Raw genomic sequence first — 26,720 nt, 5'->3', positions numbered from 1 at the left:
GGTTGTCTACATGTCTTGGCTATTGTATATAATGCTGCTATGAACATTGCATATATCTTTTCCAATTAAGGTTAACTCTGGATATATGCCCAGGAGTGAGATTGCTGGATCATACGGTAAGTCTATTTTTAGTCTTTTGAGGAATACCCATACAGTTTTCCATAATGACTGCACAAAACTATGTTCCCACCAACAGTGTAGGAGAGTTCCCATTTCTCCACAGTCTCTCCAGGATTTATCATTTGTGGACTTTTGAATGATGGCCATTCTGACTGGTGTGAGGTGATCCTCATTGTAGTTTTGATTTGCATTTCTCTGATAATTAGTGGTATTGAGCATTTTTCCATGCACCTATAGGCCATTTGTATGTCTTCATTGAAGAATTGCTTGTTTAAGTCTTCTGTCCATTTTTGGATTCAGTTTTTTTTTTGTTGTTGTTATTAAGTTGTATGAGCTGTTTAAATATTCTGGAAATTAAGCCCTTGTCAGTTTCATCTTTTGCAAGTATTCTCTCCCATTACGTAGGTTGTCTTTTTTTTTAATTGAGTTATTGTCAGTTTACAATGCTGTGTCAATTTCTGGTGTACAGCATAGTTCTTCAGTCATACATGGAGATATCTATATCTATATCTATATCTATATTCATTTTAGTATTCTTTTCCACCATGAGCTACTACAAGATATTGAATATATTTCCCTGTGCTATACAATATGGATTTTACATGTACCAGTCATCTGCAAATCCTGAACTCGCAGTTTATCCCTTCCCACCCCCCTCCCCCTGGCAACCACAAGTCTGAATTCTATGACTGTGAGTCATTTTCTGTTTTATATATAAGTTCATTTGTCTTTTTTTTTTTTTAGATTCCACATATGAGTGATGTCATATCATATTTTTCTTTTTGTTTCTGGCTTATTTCTCTTAGAACGACATTCTCCAGGGCCATCCATGTTCCTGCAAATGGCAGCCTTTTTTGTTTTGCTTATGGTTTCCTTTGCTGTACAAAAGTGTATAAGTTTAATTATATCCCATTAGTGATTTTTGCATTTATCTCTATTGCTTAGATAGACTGCCCTAGGAGAACATTGCTGAGATTTATCTCAGCTAATGTTTTGCCTATGTTTTCCTCTAAGAGATTTATAGTATCTTGTCTTATGTTTAAGTCTTTAATCCATTTTGAGTTTATTTTTGTGTATGGTGTGAGAGATTATTCTAACTTCATTGATTTACATACAGCTCTCCAGTTTTCCCAACACCATTTGCTGAAGAGACTGTCTTTATTCCATTGTATGTTCTTACCTCCTTTGTCAAAGATTAATTGACCAAAAGTTTGTGGGTTTAGTTCTGGGCTGTCTATTCTGTTCCATTGATCCATATGTCTCTTTTTGTACTAATAAAATGCTGTTTTGATTACTGTAGCTCTGTAGTGTGTCTGAAGTCTGGGAGGATTATTCCTCCAGCTTCATCCTTTTTCTTCAGTAATACTTTGGCAATTCTGGGCGTTGTGTGATTCCATATAAATTTTAGGATTATTTATTCTGATTCAGTGAAAAATGTCCTGGGTAATTTTATAGGGATTGAATTAAATCTATGGGTTACTTTGGGTAGTGTGGCCATTTTAACAATATTAATTCTCCCAGTCCAAGAACATGGGATATCTTTCCATTTCCTTAAGTCATCTTTAATTTCCTTAGTCAATGTTTTGTAGTTCTCTCCATATAAGTCTTTCACTTCCTTGGTCAGATTTATTCCCAAGTTTTTTATTTTTTGGATGCAATTTTAAAAGAGATTGTTTCTTTCCTTTTCTGATATTTCATTGTAAGTGTAAGGAAATGGCACTGATTTCTGTATGTTAATTTTGTATCCTGCTACCTTGCTGAATTCTTTTATCAGTTCTAATAATTTTTGTGTGGAACCTTTAGGGCTTTCAATATATAATATCACATCATCCACATGTAATGACAATTTTACCTCTTCTCTTCCAATTTAGATCACTTTTATTTCTTTTTCTTGTCTAATTGCTATGGCTAGGACTGCCAATACTATACTGAATAGAAGTGGTGAGAGTGGGCATCCTTTTCTTGTTCCAGATTTTAGTGGAAAGGATTTCAGCTTTTCACTGCTTACTGCTGTGCTTGCTATAGGTTTGTCATAAATAGCTTTTATTATGTTGAGATTTGTTCCCTCTACACCAACTTTGGTAAGAGTTTTTATCATGAATTGGTGTTGAATTTTATCAAATGCTTTTTCTGCATCTATTGAAGTAATTATCTGATTTTTGTCCTCACTCTTGTTGATGTGGTATATAATGTTGATTGATCGGCATATGTTGATCCATCCTTGTGTCCCTGGGATGAATCCAGCTTGATCATGGTATATAATCCTTTTTATGTATTGTTGGATTTTGTTTGCTAATATTTTGTGGAGGATTTTTACATCTATGTTCATCAACGATATTGGCCTGTAGCTTTCTTTTTTGGTAGTGTCTTTGTCTGGCTTTGGTATCAGGGTGATGTTGGCCTCATAGAATGAGTTTGGGAGTATTTCCTCCTCTTCAGTCTTTTGGAAGAGTTTGAGAAGGATTGGTATGAGCTCTTTGTATGTTTGATAGAGTTCCCCAGTGAAGCCATCTGGTCCTGGACTTTTGTTTGTAGGGAGGTTTTTTTTGTTTGTTTGTTTTTTGTTTTTTAAATTGCTGATTCTATTTCACCTCTAGTGATTGGTCTGTTCAAGTGATCTATTTCTTCTTGATTCAGTTTTGGTGGACTGTATGTTTCTAGAAACTTGTCCATTTCTTCTAAGTTGTCCAATTTATTGCCATATAGTTGTTCAAGTATTCTCTTATGATTGTTTTGTATTTCTGTGGTGTTGGTTATAATCTCTCCATTTTAATTTCTTATTTTGTTTATTTGTGTTCTCTCTCTTTTCTTCTTGGTGAGCCTGGCCAGAGGTTTGTCAATTTGGTTTACTCTTTCAAAGAACCAGCTCTTGGTTTGATTGATTTTTTCCTATTTTTTCTTAAAGTCTCTATTTTAATTATTTCTTCCCTGGTCTTTATTATTTCTCTTCTTCTACTGAGTTTAGGTTTTGTTTGTTCTTTTTTTTTCTGATTCTTTTAGATGGTAGGTTAGGTTGTTTATTTGATATTGTTCTTCATTTTTGAGGAAGTTCCACATCGCTATGAACTTCCCTCTTAGGACTGCTTTTGCTGCATCCCATAGATTTTGTGTATTTGTGTTTTCCTTGTCATTTGTCTTAAGGTATTTTTAAATTTCTCCTTTGATTTCATCATTGACCCCCCCCCCTTTTTAGTAGCATATTGTTTAGTCTCCATGCTGTAGTTTTTTTCTCCTTTTTTTTTTTTTGTGGGTCATTTCTAGTTTCATGCCATTGCTGTCAGAGGAGATAATTGGAATAACTTCTATCCTTTTAAAATTGTTGAGGCTCCTTTTGTGCCTGAGTATGTGGTTTATCATAGAGAATGTTTCATGAGCACATGAAAAGAATATATATTCTGTTTTTGGGGGATGTAATGTCCTAAAAATATCAACCAAGTTCAACTGTTCTATTGTGTCATTTAGGATCTCCATTGCCTTATTGATTTTCGGTCTGGAAGACCTGTACAATCATGTTAGTGGGGTGTTAAAGTCTCCAACTACTATTGTATTACATCAATTTTTCCCTTTATGTCTGTTAGTATTTATTTTATATATTCATGTTCTCCTAAATTGGGTGCATATAATTTAGTGACTATAATATGTGCATCTTTTATTGCTCCTTTAATCATTATATACTGTCCTTCTTTAGCTCTCCTTATGACCTTTGATTCAAAGTCTATTTTGTCTGATATGAGTTTTGCTAATCTTGCTTGTCATTTCCATTTGCATGAAATATCTTTTTCTATCCTCTCAGTTTCAATCTACATGTGTCTTTCACACTAAAGTGGGTCTCTTGTAGGCTGCATATTGTAGGCTTTTGTTTTATCACCCAATCTGTGACTCTATGTTTTTTATAGGAGAATTTAATCCATTGACATTTATAATTATTATTGATAGATGTGTGTTTATTGCCAGTTTGAACTTGTTTTCCAGTTGATTTGAAATTTCTTCTATGTTCATTTCTTTTCCTTTTTGTTTTTCTTTTTCTGATTTGATAATTTTCTTTTGTTTAGATTGGTCTCTAACTTGTTTGTTTGTTTGTTTATTTATTTATTTATTTATTTAATTTATTTTTGGGTTACTCTTTCATTTGTGGTACCCTGTTTTCCAAGTATGTTAACGCCTTACGATATCTGTTTGCTTTAGACTGATAGTCATGTAGACTCAAAAATATGCTATAAAAAACAAATAAAAAAAAAGAAGAGAGAAAAAAATCTGTATTTTTTCTCTCCTCTCCTGTCTTTTATGAATTGATATTCTTCCTTTTTCTTTTTCTTTTTTAACATCTTCGTGTTTATTCTCTTGCAATTCACAGTAGTTATAACATTTCCAGGTATGGTTTTCTCATTTCTATAGCTTCCTCTTTCTTTTCTATTTAGAATAGAACTTTTAATATTTCTTTTAGGGTAGGTTTTGTATTGCTGAACTCTTTTAGTTTTTGCCTGTCTGTGAACTTCTTTTTTTAAACATTTTTCATTGATTTATAATCATTTTACAATGTTTTGTCAAATTCCAGTGTAAAGCACAATTTTTCAGTTATACATGAACATATATATATTCATTGTCACATTTTTTTCTCTGTGAGCTACCACAAGATCTTGTGAATATTTCCCCGTGCTTTACAGTATAATCTTGTTTATCTATTCTACAATTTTGAAATCCCAGTCTATCCCTTCCCACTCCCCTCCCCCTTTGCAACCACAAGTTTGTATTCTATGTCTCTGAGTCTGTTTCTGTTTTGTATTTATGCTTTTTATTTTTTAGATTCCACATATGAGCAATCTCATATGGTATTTTTCTTTCTCTTTCTGGCTTACTTCACTTAGAATGACATTCTCCAGGAGCATCCATGTTGCTGCAAATGGCATTATGTTGTCAGCTTTTATGGCTGAGTAGTATTCCATTATATAAATACACCACCACTTCTTTATCCAGTCATCCATTGATGGACATTTAGGCTGTCTCCGTGTCTTGGCTATTATAAATAGTGCTGCTATGAACATTGGGGTGCAGGTGTCATTTTGAAGTAGGGTTCCTTCTGGATATACGCCCAGGAGCGGGATTCCTGGGTCACAAGGTAAGTCTATTCCTAGTCTTTTGAGAAATCTCCATACTGTTTTCCACAGTGGCTGCACCAAACTGCATTCCCACCAGCAGTGTAGGAGGGTTCCCCTTTCTCCACAGCCTCTCCAGCATTGGTCCTTTGTGGATTTTTGAATGATGGCCATTCTGACTGGTGTGAGATGATACCTCATTGTAGTTTTGATTTGCATTTCTCTGATAATTAGTTATATGGAGCATTTTTTCATGTGCCTATTGATCATTTGTATGTCTTCCTTGGAGAATTGCTTGTTTAGGTCTTTTGCCCATTTTTGGATTGGGTTGTTTGTTTGTTTCTTATGAAGTCGTATGAGCTGCTTATATATTCTGGAGATCAAGCCTTTGTCAGTTTCACCTGCAAAAATTTTCTCACATACCATAGGTTGTCATTTTGTTTTACTTATGGTTTCCTTTGCTGTGCAGAAGCTTGTGAGTTTCATTATGCCCCATTTGTTTATTCTTGCTTTTATTTCTATTGCTTGAGTAGACTGTTCTAGGAGAACATTTTTGAGATGTATGTCAGATAATGTTTTGCCTATATTTTCTTCTAGGAGGTTTATTGTATCTTGTCTTATGTTTAAGTGTTTGATCCATTTTGAGTTTATTTTTGTGTATGGTGTAAGGGAGTGCTCTAGCTTCATTGCTTTACATGCTGCTGTCCAGTTTTCTCAACACCATTTGCTGAAGAGACTGTCTTTATTCCATTTTATATTCTTGCCTCCTTTGTTGAACATAAGTTGACCAAAAGTTTGTGGGTTCATGTCTGGGCTCTCTATTCTGTTCCATTGGTCTATATGTCTGTTTTTGTACCAATACCATGCTGTCTTGATGACTGTAGCTCTATAGTATTGTCTGAAGTCTGGGAAAGTTATTCCTCCAGCCTCTTTCTTTCTCTTCAGTAATGCTTTGGCAATTCTAGGTCTTTGATGGTTCCATATAAATTTTATTATGATTTTTTCTAGTTCTGTGAAATATGTCCTGGTTCATTTGATAGGAATTGCATTAAATCTGTAGATTGCCTTGGGCAGTGTGACCATTTTAACAATATTGATTCTTCCAATCCAAGAGGATGGAATATCTTTCCATTTTTTAAGGTCTTCTTTATTTTCTTTCATCAATGGTTTATAGTGTTCTGTGTATAATTCTTTCACCTATTTGGTTAGATTTATTCTTAGGTATTTTATTACTTTGGGTGCTATTTTAAAGGGGATTGTTTCTTTACTTTCTTTTTCTGTTGATTCATCGTTAGTGTAAATAAATGCAACTGATTTTTGAACGTTAATCTTGTAACCTGCTACCTTGATGAATTCTTTGATCAGCTCTAGTAGTTTTTGTGTGGACCTTTTAGGGTCTTCTATATATACTAACTTGTCATCGGCATATAGTGACACTTTTACCTCTTGTTTTCCAATTTGGATCCGTTTTATTTCTCTCTCTTGCCTGATTGCTGTGGCTAGGGCTTCCAGGACTATGTTGAATAGGAGTGGTGATAGTGGGCATCCTTGTCTTGTCCCAGATTTTAGTGGGAAGCTTTTGAGTTTTTCACCATTGAGTACTATGCTGGCTGTAGATTTGTCATATATAGCTTTTATTATGTTGAGATATGTTCCCTCTGTACCCACGTTGGCGAGAGTTTTTATCATAAATCGGTATTGAATTTTATCAAATGCTTTTTCTTCATCGATTGAGATGATCATTTGGTTTTTGTCCTTTCTCTTGTTGATGTGATGTATTACATTGATTGACTTGCGTATGTTGAACCAGCCTTGTGTCCCTGGGATGAACCCCACTTGGTCATGATGTATAATCTTTTTTATGTGTTGTTGGATTCTATTTGCTAAAATTTTGGTGAGGATTTTGGCGTCTATGTTCATCAGTGATATTGGCCTATAATTGTCTTTTTTTGGCAGTGTCTTTGCCTGGTTTTGGTATCAGGGTGATGGTGGCTTCATAGAATGAGTTTGGGAGTATTTCCTCCTTTTCAATCTTCTGGAAGAGTTTGTGAAGGACTGGTATGAGTTCTTCTTTGTATCTTTGGTAGAATTCCCCAGTGAAGCTGTCCATTCCTGGACTTTTATTTGTAGGGAGGTTTTTTAATTGCTAATTAGATTTCATTGCTAGTGATCAGTTTGTTCAAGCGGTTAGTTTCTTCTTGATTCAATCTTGGTGGACAGTATGTTTCCAGAAACTTGTCCATCTCCTCTAGTTTATCCAGTTTGTTTCCATATAGTTTTTCATAATATTCTTGTATGATATTCTGTATTTCTATTTTATTTGTTGTAATTTCTCCATTTTCCTTTCTTATTTTGCTAATTTGTGCTCTCTCTTTTTTTTTCTTTGTGAGTTTGGCCAGAGATTTGTTGATTTTATTTACGTTTTCAAAAAACCAGCTTTTGGTTTGATTGATTTTTTCTATTTTTTTAAATCTTATTTTATTTATTTCCTCCCTGATCTTTATAATTTCCTTCCTTCTGCTGCTTTTTGAGGTTTTTTTGTTCTTATTTTTCTAGTTCTTTTAGTTGGTGGGTTAAATTGTTTATTTGAGATTGTTCTTCTTTTTTGAGGAAGGCCTGTATCACTATAAACTTCCCTCTTAGCACTGCCTTTGCTGTGTCCCATAAATTTTGTGTGGTTGTGCTTTCATTTTCATTTGTCTCAAGGTATTTTTTAATTTCAGCTTTGATTTCCTCATTGAACTACTGGTTTTTTAATAGCATATTGTTTAATCTCCATGCTTTTCTTTTTTTCTCCTTTGTTTCTCTGTTGTTGATTTCTAGTTTCATGGCATTGTGGTCAGTAAAGATGCCTGAGATAATTTCTATCCTCTTAAAATTTTTGAAGTTTCCTTTGTGCCCAAGTACATGATCAATCCTAGAAAATGTTCCATGTGCACTTGAAAATAATGTATATCCTATTTTTGTGGGGGGGTGTAATGCTCTGAAAATATCCACCAAATCTAATTTTTCTATTGTATTATTTAGTTTCTCTGTTGCCATGTTTATTTTCTGTCTGGAAGATCTCTCTATTGATGTTAATGCAGTGTTAAAATCTCCAACTATGATTGTATTTCCATCAATATCCCCCTTTGTCTCTGTTAGTAATTGTTTTATGTATTTAGGTGCTCCTTGGACACTTTTTAACTGAAGTATAGTTGTTGATGCTTGTTCTGTCTCATCAAATTTTTTTTTGCCTTTTGGTATGACTTGTAAATTTTTTCTTGATTGCTAGACATGATGTACAGTGTAAAAGGAGTGACTATAAATTGGCCTTTACTAACGTAGTGGTGGGGGAGCAGAGAAAGCATTTGATAGCTCTTTGATTGGGTCTCAGTCCTCTGCCTCTTGACTGTAAACTTCACACACTTCTCAGTTTTATCTTCCCCTTAGGTGGGGCAGGATGGCTAAAATGGCCTGGAGTTGGGTAATTCCCTTACCTCATGTCAGTTAGGCTCTAGCTCTAGTTAACTGGTTTCCCCTGAGGGCATACCGTGTTAAGAAGAACAGAGTGCTGTAGTGTATTTCAAAATTGTCTCTTTTCCCCTTCCCCTGACAGAAGTATGAGGGGATTTTTCTCTGGTATTTACTGTGGATCCTGATCAGGCTCCTGGAAGTAAATCCCACACAGTTCTGGTGGCCCCCTGTGACTGGGTGTCCTTGGAATTTTTAACTCTCATATTGGTCCACCCTGAGCAATTTGTTAATTACAGTTTAGGTTTTCCTACTCTGACACTGATTCTTGAGGTGGTTTTACCTCTTGAATCTTTGCCCCATAAGCCTTGACTTCCTGTACTTGCCTGTATCTTTAATTGGGAGACAGTGATTTGCCTTGTATCCTCTTCCCTCTCTATGGATCAAGCAGAGTTGTTGATTTTTCAGTCTGTTTAGCTTTTCATTTGATAAGAAGGAAAACTGGAGCATCTTTTTATATGCTTATTTGTCATATGTATATCTTCTTTGGTGAGGTGTCTGTTAAGGCCTTTGGCCCATTTGTTAATCAGGTTAGTTGTTTTCTTATTGTTGAATTTTAAGGATTCTTTGTATATTGTGGATAATAGTTCTTTATCAGATGTATCTTTTGCAAACATATTTTCCCATTTTGTAGCTTGGCTTTCATTCCCTTTTGAAAACGAGCTGCATCACCTCTGTTTCTTACAAGTTGATCTTTCCTGTTTATTTTGGTATTTGTATATTTATTGGAGACTTTTCTTAAATGTCTGATGATCTATGGATTTCTGCACATACTTAAGACTGGAACATTAAAAAGATTATTGTAAGTTTTGTTCAGAGTGAGGGTGCTTGAAATCTGTGGGCTTTACCATAGAATAATATAACTTGGGCTGTTTAGTTTGGAAATCCCAAATATCTGAAGTCTTTCTTTGTAGATTAGTCATATTCTCCATATAAAGCTCTCAAAGTCTTCTGCCCTATGGGAAAAAAAAATTCCATATGTTGTTTAAGTGGGTTTTTTTGAAAGGAGATGAAGGTAAATGTGTGTATTTAATCCTCTGTCTTTACCCAGAAATGGGGGAAGAGGGGCCATATCATTGACATTTTCATAAGGGTGATTATGGCAGTGGTATCATTCTCCTTGGCATCAAGTACATTCAGGAAGTATCAACATGTCCAGAGAAACCATGGACTGATTCTTCTGAAATGGCCAATAATAGTGTCCAGGGATGGGGTGAGGAAATTTTGTTCATCTCAGGTGGTAATAGCTGAATGTGAAGGATTGCTTCTATAATTGCTAGAAAGAAGCTAGAACCTGTGTCTCTAAACAGCAGAGGATTGAAAAAGCAATGAAAAAGTGAAGTCTATAAGATTAATTTCTCTTTGTATCTTATGAACATTCTTAAGGTTCACACACTGTGTGTTATGGAGCCCAAGGCAAACAATTGGTCTGATTGATAACTTGACAAGCCTAACCTAGACTTGTATTAATTTGGCAAATACTTTTTGCATTCCTACTATTTATTAATTTACTCAAGTGTTACTCAAGTATTATTGAATATTTACTATATGCCAGGCACTGTTCTAGACCATGGAGGTATAATGATGAACATAACAAAATTCTGCCTTCACGGAGCTTACTAGATGCTAAACACTGTTCTAGTGGTAGAGAATGCAGTGTTGAATAAGACTGACAAAGTCCCTATATTTGTATAGATTACATTCTAGTTTGATATGGGAGGAGACTGATGATAAACAAAGATGATGGATAATGATTAGTGTTAAGGTAAAAGCAAACAAGGTCATATGATATAGAGTAATTGTGTGAAATTAAGCAGAAATCTGAATGATAAAAAAAAACCCAGTCATGTGAAGTCTGGGGAAAGAACATCTATAAATGGAGGGAACAACTAGAAAATGTGTGAAATGTCAGTGAGACAAAAAGGCCAATAGCATGACTGAAGCATAGTGATGTAGAAGGAATGGTATGAGATGAAATGGACAGAGACAGATCAAATAGGGTCTAGATGTTTGTGTTAAAATATTTTGATTTTATTCTGATAGTAATAGGAAGCTATTGGAGGCCTGTAAGTAGGGAAATTAAATGATATAGCTTATTTAATTTATTTTTAATTTTTTTTCTTCCATGACTGCCTTTATTAGCTATTCAAATTTGATAGAGTTTTAACGTTTTCTACAAAGTTGACTTAGATGTAATTTTTATGCCCTTATAAAACCTTTTATATGAATTGCTAAAATTCCTGATTTGGGATCAGAACATGTGGTCACTGTAACTTTTTAAAGTTCTTCTTAGGTATTTCATATATTTATTCCAAGTTGCCATTTAACCAAGAAAATCCTTAAGTTTTCCACCCTCAGTATAAAGCAACCTTTTATTTCCCATAATCATCACTGACTTCATAGTTGAAGAGGACACGCTTTTGTCCCAATATCCTGGAATTTGATGAACTAGTTCATACTATGTGTATGCTTAATTAATTCATTAAGTTTAGATGCTAAGTTTTATAGTTACCTCTCAGGTAATCATAAATATAAAAGACCATTTTCCATCAGCCAGTTACTTTTCCACTTCGTTAGGCTGCATAGCACACCAGAGCATCCACTATAATCATATTCATCTGCTACAAATGCATACAATTGTATTCATCCTCTAAAACTGTTTCCAAGGAGACAAATTGCCATTATTATTCATTCAGCTGACTCTCTTCCTAACCCTCAGGATTTTCATGCACAGATTTGTGTGCAGATAGGCTATTTCTATTTTATTTTTAAAACTCTATACTCCACAAGTGGCTTCAGCCTATTTTTTTTAAACGATTACACCAGTTTCTAGTTTATTCCAGATATGGCTTCCTAATTTATTTTATATGCCAATTTCTAGCTTATTCTAGGGAATATATTTTATTTATATATCATTTCAGACATTGATACAAATTATATAGTATTTATCCAACTCCTAAAAAATTTGTGAATGGGTAATTTGAATATGAAACTTTTTTTTAGAATCTTGTATCTATTAGAATGAAAATGAGTTGGGTCTATTACAAATGGTGCTTCTATGAGCATTACTGACATGATTTTTTTGGTGGACATAAGCACTGATAAGGTGTATGCTAAGGAGGAGAAATGCTAGCTCAAAGGGTATATGTATGATTGATTTTAGTAATTGTTAAATTAAATGATTTATTTTACTCCACTGATATCATGCCAGATGGAGGTTCAAATGTAAAACTTGGAAAAAAATTTTTATTCAGAATTTTAATTATCTGCCTTTCCCTTTCAGGTTATCATTTAAATTTATTTAAAGATTTTACTGTAAGAAATTATTTGGTTTCTACCTGAAGTTAATCTGGAAATGGTCCATGTTTTTATAGAATATTTTATTTTATTTTTTACAATTTTTATTGTTATAGTCATTTTACAGTGTTGTATCAAATTGCAGTATAGAGCTGAATTTTTCAGTTATACATGAACACACATATATTCATTGTCACATTTTCTTTCACTGTGAGCTACCACAAGATCTTGTATATATTTCCCTGTGCTATACAGTATAATCTTGTTTATCTGTTCTACATATGCCTGTCAGTATCTACAAATTTTGAAATCCTAGGCTGTCCCTTCCTACCTCCCATTCCCTTGGCAACCACAAGTTTGTATTCTATGTCTGAGTCTGTTTCTGTTTTGTATTTATTTATTTATTTATTTTTAAGATTCCACATATGAGCGATCTCATATGGTATTTTTCTTTCACTTTTTGTCTTACTTCACTTAAAATGACATTCTTCAGGGACATCAATGTTGCTACAAATGGCATTATGCTGTCATTTTTATAGCTGGATAGTATTTCATTGTATAAATATATCACCACTTCTTTTTTATTTTTAACATTTTTTATTGATGTATAATCAATTTACAATGTTGTGTCAAATTCCAGTGTAGAGCACAATTTCTCAGTTATACGTGAACATATATATATTCATTGTCACATTTTTTTCTGTGAGCTACCATAAGATCTTGTATATATTTCCCTGTGCTATATAGTATAATCTTGTTTATCTATTCTACAATTTTGAAATACCAGTCTACCCCTTCCCACCCTCGGCCCCCTTGGCAACCACAAGATTGTATTCTATGTCTATGAGTCTATTTCTGTTTTGTATTTATGCTTTGCTTGGGTATTTTTTTACACTAGTCAGAATGGCCATCTTTCAAAAATCCACAAATGACAAATGCTGGAGAGGCTGTGGAGAAAATGGAACCCTCCTACACTGCTGGTGGGAATGCAATTTGGTGCAGCCACTGTGGCAAACAGTATGGAGATTCCTCAAAAGACTAGGAATAGTCTTACTGAATGACCCAGGAATCCCACTCATGGGCATATATCCAGAAGGAACCCCACTTCAAAAGGACACCTGCACCCCCATTTTTTTAACATTTTTTATTGATTTATAATCATTTTGCAATGTTGTGTCAAATTCCGTGTTCAGCACAACTTTTCAGTCATACATGGACATATACACACTCATTGTCACATTTTTTTCTTTGTGAGTTATCATAACATTTTGTGTATATTTCCCTGTGCTATACAGTATAATCTTGTTTATCTATTCTACAATTTTGAAATCCCAGTCTATCCCTTCCTGCCCTCCGCCCCTCTGGCAACTACAAGTCTGTATTCTCTGTCTATAAGTCTATTTCTGTCCTGTATTTATGCTTTGTTTTTGTTTGTTTGTTTGTTTTTGTTTTTGTTTTTTAGATTCCACATATGAGCGATCTCATATGGTATTTTTCTTTCTCTTTCTGGCTTACTTCACTTAGAATGACATTCTCCAAGAGCATCCATGTTGCTGCAAATGGCATTATGTTGTCAGTTTTTATGGCTGAGTAGTATTCCATTGTATAAATATACCACTTCTTCTTTATCCAGTCACCTGTTGATGGACATGTAGGCTGTTTCCATGTCTTGGCTATTGTAAATAATGCTGCTATGAACACTGGGGTGCAGGTGTCATCCTGAAGTAGGGTTCCTTCTGGATACAAGCCCAAGAGTGGGATTCCTGGGTCATACAGTTAGTCTATTCCTAGTCTTTTGAGGAATCTCCACACTGTTTTCCATAGTGGCTGCACCAAACTGCATTCCCACCAGCAGTGTAGGAGGGTTCCCCTTTCTCCACAGCCTCTCCAGCATTTGTCATTTGTGGATTTTTGAATGATGGCCATTCTGACTGGTGTGAGGTGATACCTCATTGTAGTTTTGATTTGCATTTCTCTGATAATTAGTGATATTGAGCATTTTTTCATGTGCCTATTGATCATTTGTATGTCTTCCTTGGAGAATTTCTTGTTTAGGTCTTCTGCCCATTTTTGGATTGGGTTGTTTATTTTTTTCTTATTGAGTCGTATGAGCTGCTTATATATTCTGGAGATCAAGCCTTTGTCGGTTTCACCTGCAAATTTTTTTTCCCATTCCATAGGTTGTCTTCTTGTTTTACTTATGGTTTCCTTTGCTGTGCAGAAGCTTGTGAGTTTCATTATGCCCCATTTGTTTATTCTTGCTTTTATTTCTACTAGGAGAAAAATTTTGAGATGTATGTCAGATAATGTTTTGCCTATGTTTTCCTCTAGGTGGTTTATTGTATCTTGTCTTATGTTTAAGTCTTTGATCCATTTTGAGTTTACTTTTGTATATGGTGTAAGGGAGTGTTCTAGCGTCATTGTTTTACATGCTGCTGTCCAGTTTTCCCAACACCATTTGCTGAAGAGACTGTCTTTATTCCATTGTATATTCTTGTCCCCTTTGTCAAAGATAAGTTGACCAAAAGTTTGTGGGTTCATGTCTGGGCTCTCTATTCTGTTCCATTGGTCTATATGTCTGTTTTTGTACCAATACCATGCTGTCTTGATGACTGTAGCTCTATAGTATTGTCTGAAGTCTGGGAGAGTTTTTCCTCCAGCCTCTTTCTTACCCTTCAGTAATGCTTTGGCAATTCTAGGTCATTGATGGTTCCATATAAATTTTATTATGATTTTTTCTAGTTCTGTGAAATATGTCCTGGTTCATTTGATAGGAATTTCATTAAATCTGTAGATTGCCTTGATCAGTGTGACCATTTTAACAATATTGATTCTTCCAATCCCAGAGCATGGGATATCTTTCCATTTTTTAAGTCTTCTTTAATTTCCTTCATCAATGGTTCATAGTGTTCTGTGTATAATTCTTTCACCTATTTGGTTAGATTTATTCCTAGGTATTTTATTACTTTGGGTGCTATTTTAAAGGGGATTGTTTCTTTACTTTCTTTTTCTGTTCATTCATCATTAGTGTAAATAAATGCAACTGATTTTTGAACGTTAATTTTGTAACCTGCTACCTTGATGAATTCTTTGATCAGCTCTAGTAGTTTTTGTGTGGACCTTTTAGGGTTTTCTATATATAGTAACTTGTCATTGGCATATAGTGACACTTTTACCTCTTGTTTTCCAATTTGGATCCGTTTTATTTCTCTCTCTTGCCTGATTGCTGTGGCTAGGACTTCCAGGACTATGTTGAATAGGAGTGGTGATAGTGGGCAGCCTTGTCTTATCCCAGATTTTAGTGGGAAGCTTTTGAGTTTTTCATTGTTGAGTACTATGCTGGCTGTAGGTTTGTCACATATAGCTTTTATTATATTGAGATATGTTCCCTCTATACCCACTTTGGTGAGAGTTTTTATCATAAATGGGTATTGAATTTTATCAAATGCTTTTTCTGCATCTATTGAGATGATCATGTGGTTTTTGTCCTTTCTCTTGTTGATGTGATGTATTACATTGATTGACTTGCGTATGTTGAACCAGCCTTGTGTCCCTGGGATGAACCCCACTTGGTCATGATGTATAATCTTTTTTATGTGTTGTTGGATTCTATTTGCTAATATTTTGGTAAGGATTTTTGCATCTATGTTCAGCAGTGATTTTGGTCTGTATTTCTCTTTTTGGCAGTGTCTTTGCCTGGTTTTGGTATCAAGGTGATAGTGACTTCACAGATTGAGTTTGGGAGTATTCCCTCCTTTTCAATCTTCTGGAAGAGTTTGAGAAGGATTGGTATGTGTTCTTCTTTTTATGTTTGTTAGAATTCTCCGGTGAAGCTGTCCATTCCTGGACTTTTATTTGTAGGGAGGTTTTTATTGCTAATTCGATTTCATTTCTAGTGATCAGTTTATTCACGTGGTCAGTTTCTTCTTAATTCAGTCTTGGTGGTCTGTATGTTTCCCGAAACTTGTCCATCTTCTCTAGGTTATCCAGTTTGATTCCATATAGTTTTTCATAATATTCTCATATGATATTCTATATTTCTATGTTAGTTGTCATAATTTCTCCATTTTCTTTCTTATTTTGCTTATTTGTGCCCTTTCTATTTCCTTCTTTGTAAGTTTGGCCAGAGATATGTTGATTTTATTTACTTTTTCAAAAAAACCAGCTTTTGGTTTGATTGATTTGTTCTGTGGTTTTTTTTTTTGTTTTGTTTTTAATCTCTATTGTATTTATTTCCTCCCTGATGTTTATTATTTCCTTCCTTCTGCTGACTTTTGGGTTTAATTTATTTTTTATTTTTATTTATTTTTAATTTTTTAAACTGAAGTATAGTCAGATACAGTGTGTCAATTTCTTGTGTACAGCATAATGTCCCATATAACTTATATTTTAAAGGATGTTCCTGACTGCTCTTGAAGAATAGACCATACTGAGGCAAGAATCTAAGTAGCGAGACCTGTTAGGAGGATATTGTGGCAATATAGGCAAGAGAAATGATTGTAGTAGAGTATTAACAGTGAATATGGAGGGAAGTGGATGGATTTGGAATATTTTTTCAAGGAATAATTAATAGGAAAATCTGATGGATTGGGTGCTATAGGGAAAGAAAAGAATCGTGAATTACTTCTTCCTTTTTTTTTTTTTTTTTGGATTTGAGTGACTAGATAAATAGTGGTACCATTTCCTGAGATGGGGAAGAATGAAATAGGATCAGGTTTTGTGTATGTGTGAAATCAAGATTTCTGCTTTAGAACATTACATTTGAGATCCCTATTCAATATACAAATGATGTGGTAAATCAAGTGTTGGACATGCAAGGCTGGAGTTCAGGAATATATTTAAAAGATGGGAATTATCCTCCTACAGATGGTATGTATAAAACTGTGGGACTGGAGAAACTTTTCCAGGGAGAGAGAGTGGATGGAAAAGAGAAGTGTCAAACCCTGGGATGTGCTAACATTTTGAGATGAAACAGGGAAGAGAAACCAGTAAGGGAAAATAAATGAGGCCAGTGAAATAGGAGGAGAACCAGGTGAATATGGTGCCAAGAAGACGAGAGAAAAAAGTATTTCAAGAAGAATAGGAGAGTGATTTAACAGGTTGAATGCTGCCCAGTGCTTGAAAAAGATAAGGACAGATTGGTTTCTACCCATTAGTAATATGAATGACATTGGTGACCTTGAAAAGAGTCGTTTCAGTGAATTTTAATTTTTGATCCCAATTGAAGTGAGTTGAGTTTAGAAACAGAAAGGCAGTGGGGACAGTGACTCTAGACTATTCTTCTTCAAAGTATTTGAATAAGTTTTTCTGTGAAAAATAGTAGAGAATTTGGAGAGTAACAAGAAGGGAGCATGGGGGTCATGAGAGGGCCCTTTTTTCTTGTTTGTATGCTGTTAGGAATGACCCACTAGAGCTAGATAATTTGGTGATGCAGGAGATAGTGTGTTCGGGTTCCAGAAGATCCTGAACTAGAAAAAACTTGGGAGCTTAAGAACGATCATGGCCAAGTCCTTTAGCACTTCCTTGCATTCAACCTTTGCCAAGATTCCTGTCACTCTTATACTTTATTTATTTAGGCACCTGCAATTTTCATCATAAGGAATAGAGGAGTCCTGCTCTACAGTGACTGCTGGACCTGCTGTGTAATCACTGGCCTTGACATGCTTAACCATTTTTTTTTACTACCAGTTTTACAAAGCTAGTCCTTTTGAGGCTAACAGTATTATTTGTGGACTTGTAAGGTGGCATGCTAAATCAGATACAAGCACTATTGGACATAGATTCATGACAACTGTTCTTTATAATGTCCTACATGGGTATCCAAGACTTAATTAACCTTTATATATTTTGTGATCTTATTAGGAGATAATAATCTAGATGATAAAAATAGTTACCGTTTATTGGTTGCTTACCATGTGCCAAGCTCTACACTAAGTTGTGTGTGTGTATGTATGTGTGTATGTATTATATAAGAGTATATGTATATTTATAAGGTATATATGTATATATAAAGTATGTATTATATAAGTGTATGTGTATTATAGTATATATATAAAGTACATATATGTACATAAATTATAAGGTATACATATGTGAATATATATAATTTATATATATATATTATTTTATTTAGTTCTTACAACAAACTTGTTAAGCTGGTACTATCATTATTCCCATATTACAAATTAGGAAACTGGGGTTGAGAAGGTTTAAGTACCCTACACTGTGTCATACATCAAAAAATGTAAGCCCAGGTCTGTTTGGCTATTAAATCCACACACTTAATCACTGAAATATATTGTTTGATTTATTCTAAAGGATTGATTTAGCCCAGAGCACTCATGAGACTTTCAACCCTTAACTAAATCTGAATACAAATTTGATCAAGCCCTGTATGAGGTCTTGGTACATGCTATCTGCCTCCCCATGGGTTATTTTGATGGGCTCCCAATGAAGTCAATTAAAGTTAGAGCTAATATGCTAGCAAGTCCCAAGGACTTCCAACGTTTCTTTGGATTCTCATATAATTTTGGAAGGCTCACCTTATACATCTTTATGGATAACATCCTCAAAGAAGTTTTGTAGAAAATCTCATCTTTTAAATTGTCTTCCAAAGTCCAGAAAGCTGTGGAACTGATTGCAGCTTAATTTGACCTGTTTTTTACTTAGAATTAATCCTTAGTGCAAACACTTAGCTAGTGTTTCTTGATTCTCTGGCTTCTGACTGCAGACCCATGTGTTCTAAAGTGAAAATAAATTCCAGTCTTATACCACAGAGACGTCTATTTTGGCATTTCTATTGCCACCTCCTGGAATGGGGGAGCCCTCCCTTAGCTAGATAACTAGTTGGACATCACCAGCATCTAGAATACAAAATCCTTTTAGCAGCAGAGCAGGTTATTCACACGGTATGAACCAGTAAGTAGCTCATTTAGTTCTAGGTAAATCAGAAAACCCCCTTCATCCAAGTAGATGGCAATGTGTTGGGGCCTTAGTTCCCTTTATAGCTCCAACTATAACTCACACTAAAAAGCTATTGCCTACAATGCAACTATACCTGAGCTGCTTAGCTGGTTGGTGTCTCTAAGGCTCTGTCATATTGGGAGGGCTGATGAGGCAAATGGTTGGTGGAGAGGAAACAAAGAGAGCAACTGGTCATGAAGGAGTAAGACATACATCATTTCCAGAATTTAGAGGAATGCTATGGCTGGAGAAGAAAAGCAGACTAGGCAAGGAGGTGAGAATGAGGGGAAATAAGTTGAGGGTAAATATTGAACAATGAATATTGATTTTTCCTTGTTAGATTCTAGAGTGACCTCTGGATAAGGTCGAATAACAGTGAACCAGGAACACGGCTAGGCTTCCCTGATGCTTCCACCCTCCTTCTTTTGCCCTGGTTGATTCTATCCTTAGCTACTATGGGTTGGGTGACCTCCAGTCCCTTGTCCTCAGGCTTAAGAGTCTTTGGGCAGACCCAATGGAACATTCACGTGCAAGGTTGCTGATATAAATCAAGTAGGGAAAAAATCCATTTTGGTGCAGTCATTGTGTCAACTCTTACTATTTCAGTTCAGCATGGCCGCATATATAAATCTCCTTTAAGGAACCAGAAAAAGGATATGTGAAATAACATTTCTAAGAGGCATGGTCACTTGGTTCTATTAATAATTACTACTTGCAAAGCCTGGAAGTGCTTAAGATGTTCATACTTTTTGAACGATTGACTGGCTCTTTTATTTATACATATAAGAAAAAAAAAAGCCAAGTGGGGAGAGGAAATTGTCTGTTGCTGCAGAAACGTGAAAGTCACATTTTTGGCACTGTTCCCTGGTTGATGTCATTCTGGGGAATGTGCTAAAGGCCATGATTTTCCAGAGGGAGCAGATATTTTTTTCATAGCAGGCTGTTTGTGGGCACTTATTGCCCCCTCTGAAGTTAGGCCAAAACCAAGTTAGACCTTCTTCTGTCATGTTTGGCAGTATGAGGTCAAGCCTACTTTGAAGCAGGAGTCCAAAATCTTTGCTAGTCATTGTGCCTGGCCACTCCCTGCACCCTCATATCTTCTGAATATTCTCTTTAGGGGCCTCTCAGCTGCTTGGCCTTTGTGAAGGCTGCTGAGAAGGTTGATTTTCCCCTGCTGTGTGAAAGCACTAAGGGCTGCCAGGGGTGTGTGTGTTTAAGGGCCGTCCCTGAGCTGACTCCTGAGGTAGACCACAGTACCTCAGTTGGTGTGTTGGATTGGGGCTTGAACCCAGCTGTCCTTATTCCCTCTTACCTCCTAAATTGTCCCAAAGCAAAATGGGCTAGAGATGCTACCCCTTCCTCCTTTGCTGAGCCTGATCTTCATGCTCCTAAATGGAGCTGCCCAGATAGCCTATTTAAAAAAACACGTCCCATAGTCTAGAGAACTTTATCATAAAAGAAAGATCTTTGCATTATGAAATTGGCCAACAGTTTAATGTGGGCCACACAAAGTCAGGACTGGGTTCTCTATTTCCCCCACCCCCTCAGCACATAGGCAGACACTTGAACTTCAGGACCACTCCTACCTCCACACTTATGCTCCTACCTTAACAAACACTTGCTTCACCATGTGCCTTGCATGAAACTACTCATCACTGGCTCACTATTGTATTCTCATCTGGTTCAGGCCTTTCTGCTTTGAAGGTCATCTGACACTTTACTCCAACTTTTACCTCCTGTTCCGTAACACTCATTCTTTACCGTATTTATAGCCATTTATTCATTTCATAAATGAGAAGCTAATTCAGAAACATTAATTCTCTAATGAAGGCATTAGTACAAAGCACAGTGATGGCCCCAAAGAAGCTGAGACTAGTTCTGTTTGGTGGAGTCAGAAAAAGCCTCACAGATGAGATGATGCTTAAAGTGGGGTCTCTAAGTTTCAGAAGGAGTTTGCAGGAAAACATAGTTGAGTGAGAAGGAGAAGAACAAGTTTCCAGGTGTCTAGGGGGCCCTGATCCTTTTCTTGGGAGTGATGGCTAGAGTTTTTCTAACAGCCTTATTGTCCCTGCATCCTTCTATAAGCATTCTTGGAGTTAAGGAATCATATCTTAAAGAGTATCAGCAGTAGGGGATAGGCCCTTAGAGGATGTCTAGCTCATTTATTTATTTTACTGATGAGGAATCTAAAACCATAAAAGGTGAAGGGGCCTGCCCAAAATCACACACTAGTTAGTAGCAGAGGTAGAAGGACTCCTAGACTCTCATTACAGGGCTCTTTCCACTAGGTTGCTTTGTGGCTTTAGCATGTCCCCGTTGCCCCCTTGATCTCCACCTCTGAGAGCTCACATCAGCCTCAGTTCACTCATGGGTGGTTCCCTTTCAAGACTGAACAGCAATGTTGGTTGCCATTAGCCCCGTATATGACTTTAGGAAAATTGTATTCCTTCTCTTGATCTTAGTTTTTAGTTTCCCCGTCTAAAAATGAATGAGGGTTAACTAACAGATTTCTCTATCTAGGCCTTATTGAGAGGGGCACACAGCCAGTAGTTTGTACAGGGGCTCCATTTTAAAAAAAATTGAGTTATAATCAGTTTACATGTTGTGTCAATTTCTGGTGTATAGCACAATTTTTCAGTCATACATGAATATACATATATTCATTTTCATATTCTTTTTCACTGTGAGCTACTACAAGATCTTGAATATATTTCCCTGCGCTTTACAGTATAAACTTGTTTATCTGTTTTATATATACCTGTCAGTATCTGCAAAGCTCCAACTATCAGTCTATCCCTTCTCATTCCCCTCCCCCCTGGCAACCACAAGTTTGTATTCTATGTCTGTGAGTCTGTTTCTGTTTTATATTTAAGTTCATTTGTCTTCTTTTTTTAGATTCCACATATGAGTGATATCGTATGATACTTCACTTACAATGACATTCTCCAGGGACATCCATGTTGCTGCAAATGGCATTATTTTATCATTTTTTTCTGGCTGAGTAGCATTCCATTATATAAATATACCACCACTTCTTTATCCAGTCTTCTGTTGATGGATATTTAGGTTGTTTCCATGTCTTGGCTATTGTAAATAGTGCTACTATGAACATTGGGGTGCACGTGTCTTTTTGAAATAGGGTTCCTTCTGGATATGTGCCCAAGAATGGGATTGTTGGGTCATATGGTAAGTCTATTTTTAGTCTTTTGAGGAATCTACTGTTTTCCACAATGGCTGCATGAAACTGCATTCCCACCAGCAGTGTAGGAGGGTCCCCTTTTCTCCACAGCCTCTCCAGCACTTATCATGTGTGGACTTTTGAATGATGGCCATTCTGACTGGTGTGAGGTGATACCTCATTATAGTTTTGATTTTTATTTCTCTGATAATTAGTGATATGAACATTTTTTCATGTGCCTATTGGTCGTTCGTATGTCTTCATTGGAGAATTGCTTATTTAGGTCTTGTGCCCATTTTTGGATTGGGTTGTTTGTTTTTCTCTTATTAAGTCATATGAGCTGTTTATATATTCTGGAGGTCAAACTCTTGTCAGTTTCAACTTTTGCAAAAATTTTCTCCCATTCCATAGGTTGTTGGTTTGTTTTACTTATGGTTTCCTTTGCTGTGCAAAAGCTTGTAAGTTTAATTAGGTCCTATTTGTTTATTTTTGCTTTTATTTCTATTGCTTGGGTAGACTGTTCTAGGAGAACATTTTTAAGATGTATGTGAGATAATGTTTTGCCTATATTTTCTTCTAGGAGGTTTATTGTGTCTTGTCTTATGTTTACATCTTTGATCCATTTTGAGTTTATTTTTGTGTATGGTGTGAGGGAGTCTTCTAACTTCATTGATTTACATGCTGCTGTCCAGTTATCCCAATACCATTTGCTGAGGAGCTTCGTGTGTGTGTGTGTGTGTGTGTGTGTGTGTGTGTGTGTATTTACTGGAGTGGAGTATAGGAATCTGAATGGGGCTGACTGAAAAAGGTGAAAAAATGTAGTGGGGGACTGAAACCTGAAGGCTTCCTACTGGCTTGGAAACAGATACATCCTCCAAGCATAATTCTCTTATTTTTAATGTGATAAAACTGAGGCCCAAGTTAGCGGTAGGGGAAGTTCCCATAGAAAGTTAGTGAGGATGTGGGCCTGGAGCCCAGGTCTGCTGACTCCAAGTCTAGGACTTTCTACCAGCCCATACTGCTTCATTGAGCTGGTCATGTCCTATCACAGGAAGTTTGAAGAAGACTAAGAGCTCAGTAGTCTTTTACAAATAGAGTTTAGTTGCAGTGTGTGCCAGAGTATTTGCAGCTGAACATTATGTAGGGAGAAAGTCCAGAGATTTGTGGGCAGAGGATGTTGTAGTTGCCTCTTCAGACACAATTTGGGGGTTTGGGAGACTTCTTCCTTGGACCTGAGCCCCAAGATGTATATTATCCCTTCTTTCCTCCCTTCTAGTTGCTTCCTGTTCATACTATCATCTCCTTTCACCTCCATATGACTAGCCCACCTTCATCAAGTCATAAACAGAGACTATCAATCATTGGGTTAGTTTACCTCCATTTTTTTACTACCTCTCATAGTAACTTTCAAAGGAGCAAAATATCCCACAGGCCACTTTTGCATTTGCTTTTAATGTCATGCTGTTTGAGATTAATTGATTTTGTACTCTCCCAGAATGCTCTGGTGGAAAAAAGAGACAATGTCTGTCTTCTTCCTTTTTGGAAAAGAACTTGGCTTTTACTATATAGGCAATATCTCAGTCATCACAATACTTACTAACACTTTTATTCTTTGGGTTGGTTCAAGTGGTCTTCAAGCCATTGCCATTGATATTTCTTCCCTGTGGGTGGAGCATGTACTTCTTTTGGAAGATGCAAGGGAGATCAGGAGTTTAGTTCTGAATATGTTGAGTTTGAGAGGTCTATTCAACGTCTGAATGGAGGTATTGAATAGGCAGTTGGATTTATGAGTCTGTAATTTGAGAGACACTTTTGGTTAGAGATATAATTTGGAAGTTGTTTGCAAACAGGTGACATTTTAAACCATCAGAACTGACAAGATAAATTATGGACTAAGTGTAGAGAGAAGACAGTTCCATGAAAGTTCTCAGGCCAAAGTTTATCAGGGAGCTGGGAAGCAGTGAAATCTCATTCCCTGGGAGGAAGCAGCTTTGTTCTTTTTCCCCAGATTGGTAATATCTGATTTCTAAGTGTGGTACAGTAGAGAGTGAGGCCGCTGATTCATTGTATAAGTTGGTAAGTCACCCAATAATACAAACCCATTAAACTGAGATCCAGAACATGTATGAGAGAGTTGGATGAGGTGATCTGATACTTTAGAATGGTTTATCATTTCTAGTAATGGAATTGGCAAAGGACTGTTAATATATGTGTTAATATGTGCTGCCTGTTGGGATGATAAGCATGGGAAGGAACTTTGTAAAGTGACAAAATCCTATGCAAATGATAACTGTCATTGTTACGATTATGTCCTCCTTTATTTCTGGGATGTTGTGTAAAGATCACTGACCTTGGGAGTCTGCACACTTTGGTGTCTCTTCTGGCTCTGAGTCATGTGATATTGAATATGATCCTTTCCTTCTCTGGCCCTGAATTTTCACATCTATAAAATGAGGGGTGTTGGTTCCTGCCAATGATTTTCAATATTTTTAAAAGCAGAGAAACTCATTTTTAAAATGAAATTGGCATAACTTCTCTGGTTGAGAGAACAGGTTAAGTGGGGGTGTAGGCTCAGGTTCACCTCAGAGGTGTCTCTTGAGCCACTTCTAGAACCCCAGGACCCCAAGGAGTGAAATTTGATCCTCAACTGAGCTCTCAAACCCCTTCAAGTCTGGTATTTTATAGTTTGAGGGATCTCCTGTCATCAGTATAAAGTCCAGAGGTCATCAGACTTTTTCTCTAAAGGGTCAGGTGGTAAGTATTTTAGGCTTTGAGCCACTACAGTCTGTCTTCTCTTCTTCTGCCTTCTTATCCTCTCTTCTTTCTCCTCCTCCTCCTTCTCACCCATTTAAAATGTAAAAGCCATTCTTAGCTCATGAGCTCTACAAAAACAGGCTATGGACAAAATCCAACATGTGGGCCATGTGTTGCTGACCCCTGGATAATCTATGGTGTGATCCCGACACTGAGTCAGGTGCACAGTGGGAAGGGTGTAGACTATCCTCCAACCCCAATAGGACCTACATATAGCCTGCAATTTCCAGACTGCCCTTGACTAGGCCTGGAGAGAGTGGGGGAAAGTGCAAGTCACAGGTGGAACCTGAGCTTCAGGCCCATCTGGGGCCTGGCTTGAAGCAAACCAGCCCACCCCCACCCCCCAATCTCCTTGGCTGAATCTGGCTATTCCATGTGCACACAGCCTCAGGGAAGTCACAGCTAGTAACAGTGGCCCAAGCTGGCTTGGGGCCAAGAAGTGTGGCTATTTGTTGCAGACACAGCTGGGAGGGGGTGGGGTAAAGGGGATCATCCAAATATCAGAGTCCAGGCAGAGAGGAGGAGCGTCCTAATTGGGATCAGATGTCTTTGTAGAGAAATAACACTGCCACCTGGTTATGAGCATCTTAGCTTTGCAGAACCCAAAGGGCTTTTCCAGATAGCTTTTAATTTATCTTCACTGCACCCTTGGGAAGGAGAAAAGAAGGGCTGGGGGTTAGCTGTGTCGTGGTGAATAAAAGAGCTCTGGCTTAGAAGTCAGGAGCCACAGCTTGTTCACTGACTTGTGAGGTAAACTTGGACAAGGCTCTTCCTTTCTCTGGGCCTCATTCTCCTCATTTGTAAAGTGGTAGGATTGGACCAGATGAGTGGTTCTTGAATTGTGTTCCCTGGGGGAGCAGCAGCAATATCACCTGGGAACTTGTTAGAAATGCCAATTATTAGGCTTCATCCTAGACCTGGAAAATTAGATACTCTGTGGGTAGGGCCCAGAAGTGGATGTTTTAACAAGCCCCCACCCCAGGCAAGGATAACCACTGGATTGGAATCATCTAAGGACCTTCTAGCTTTGATTCTCTGATTGTGTAAGAAAGGTACATTTTAAACTGTGCCCTATATGTTTCAGGAGTGATGGTAGTGATGATGATACCAATGATGCTCCTGTTGACTTTAAGCCATACTTCAGCAGCCAGGTTTATCCCCTAAGCCAGGACCCCGTTATCCTACCCCTAATACCCTATGGAGTTTCTCTCAAGCCCTATAAGACAGAGAGACGCTTTCAGAAGATTATACACTGTGAGTAGCTAAGTTGGGTAAGGCAAGCTGTTTCAGATGATTGACAGAGTAATCACAAGACGTCTATTTTGAAGAGCCAGAGCAGAGGCACAGCCAGTATTAGAGACTGCATGTGTAGTTGGGGGAGAAGTTCACTGCAGGCTAGGGATTTGTGGCATTTGAAAGAACTTCTAGTATTAGTAGTAAGGTCTTGAAGGATGTGAAGGATTTAAACACTTTCCAGGAAGGTAGGAGGACATTATAAGGGATAAATGTGAAGGAGAGGCACAAGGAAAGGGGGAAGCATGTGACCTCAGCTTGTTACAGCATTAAAACTACAAGGATCCTTATATTTATCCAGGGTTCTGATTGATTCCCTGGGTGCTGGCTGTAACAGTCATTTCCTTCTCATTCTGGAAAACATAGTAGAAAAAAGTAAATATGGATGACATTATATGGAAAACCTAGATTCTGTTCTAGAATATAAAAATTAAATCATTCACAAATAT

The sequence above is a fragment of the Camelus bactrianus genome, chromosome X (genome assembly GCF_048773025.1).
Source record: "Camelus bactrianus isolate YW-2024 breed Bactrian camel chromosome X, ASM4877302v1, whole genome shotgun sequence".
NCBI classification, from domain to species: domain Eukaryota; kingdom Metazoa; phylum Chordata; class Mammalia; order Artiodactyla; family Camelidae; genus Camelus; species Camelus bactrianus.
The sequence above is the reverse complement of the archived record's forward strand: the minus strand, read 5'-3'. Positions refer to the sequence as shown.